The sequence below is a fragment of the Colobus angolensis genome, unplaced genomic scaffold (assembly GCF_000951035.1).
Source record: "Colobus angolensis palliatus isolate OR3802 unplaced genomic scaffold, Cang.pa_1.0 Scaffold129, whole genome shotgun sequence".
In the NCBI taxonomy this organism is placed as follows: domain Eukaryota; kingdom Metazoa; phylum Chordata; class Mammalia; order Primates; family Cercopithecidae; genus Colobus; species Colobus angolensis.
The window spans coordinates 127,809-129,736 of NW_012114141.1; positions in this window are offsets into that span (position 1 = coordinate 127,809).

Consider the following 1,928-nt stretch of genomic DNA (forward strand, 5'->3'; position numbering starts at 1 on the left):
CCATCCATCCATCCGTCCATCCATCCACCCATCTATCCATCCATCCATCCATCCATCTATCCATCCATCCATTCATCCATCCGTCCACCCATTTATCCATCCATCCATCCATCCATCCATCCATCCGTCCGTCCATCCATCCTTCCATTCACCCATCCTTCATCCATCCATCCATCCATCCATCCATCCATCCATCCATGCATCTATCCATCCTTCCATCCATCCTTCCTTCCATCCTTCCTTCCATCTATCCATCCATCCATCCTTCCATCAATCCTTCCATCATCCATCCATCCATGCATCCATCCATCTATCCATCCTTTCATCCTTCCATCCTTCCATCCTTCCATTCTTCCATCCATCCATCCATCCATCCATCCATCCATCCATCCATCCATCCATCCTTTCAATGAATATTTATCTAGTGTTCAACATGGGTCAGGCCCTGTGCCAGAAAATGGGATTATAGAGGCAAATGTGGCCTAATCTCATTTAGAAAGTCATACTCTAGTTAGGGAGACAGACATGGAAACAAACATTCTCAAACATTTCAAAATCACTCTGATCCAGATTCCTGGAACAGCAATTTCTTTCTTGTCCTTAAAATCCTTATCTATTCTCTGGCTAAGTTCCTTTCATTCACACATACTGAGGCCATCTTAAATGATAATATATAAGGTAGAAAGCTGTTGGCATATCCCTAAGAAAAGAGAACTGGACTCAGAACATCACAGAGTTCATTTTAAGTCTCTGCTCTTTTAGAGCCATGAAACCTTAGTCAAGATTCTTTGGGCCTCAATTTCCCTGTTTGTAAAATGAAGGAGAATCATACCTAGCTTGTTTAGCACATGGGATTTTTATGTAGCTTAAGCTGAAATAATAAATGTGAAAAGTGTTTGAAAACTTCAAAGTGATACATATGTGTAAAGAGATGTTTAGCTTCTTGTGTGTACATGCACTACAGTATTTCTGTAATGGTGACAAATAATAGAAATTATGTAAATGTCTAAAAAATGAGACTGCAGTAAGTTTTGGGCTATATGACTAGTACTAGTCAAGGAACTGTGAGCAACAATGACACACTGCTAGTTCTAGACTGTGGCATTTAGAAGCCAATGTCCCCCTTCCATCCCTCCCTCCCCCTGGTGCAGAGACCCTGAAGGCCACACATACCGGATTATGCAAATACATGCATGATGGTGGCAACCCAGATCTCTAAGTACCCATTTGGAGGAGAAACACATTGGAGATATCTTATTTCAGTTGTTGAGTAATCCTGTCATATGCTAGCTTGTTTAGCACATGGGATTTTTATGTAGCTTAAACAGAAATAAATGTGTAAAGTGTTTGAAAACTTTAAAGTGATACACATGTGTAAAGAGATATTTAGCTTCTCATGTATATGTGCAGTACGGTATTGTCTAATGGTGACAAATAGTGGAAATTATGTAAATGTCTCAAAAATGAGACTACAGTAAGTCACCCAATCCATATCACAAGTTTTGTGAGGATAAAAAAGCAAAACCTTTTATCATGGTAAGCTGTTGAAACCTTAGAGTTGCTCATTATCACAGCAAAGACTATCCTATCTTAAATGTATAATTAATTACATCAGACTTTCTATGCACTTAGATATATAGGCAATTGCAAACATATAGTATTGCCACACATATTTTTGCCACAAATGCTTTTTTACTATATATATTGTATTGTAATTTATTATTTTTGCTCAATAATGTACTGGAGATATGTGTTATTTGGTTCATGTAGATCTACCTTATTCTTTCAGCAGATACAAAATATCCTGTGTTAGACATATAAGCCATTTCTACATTGATAAATATTCTCCCCCTCTCTCTCTTTCTCAAATAAACTGAACTAAGTATATTTGTACCTGCTCCTTGGCACATGTGTGGGTGACTTTTTGG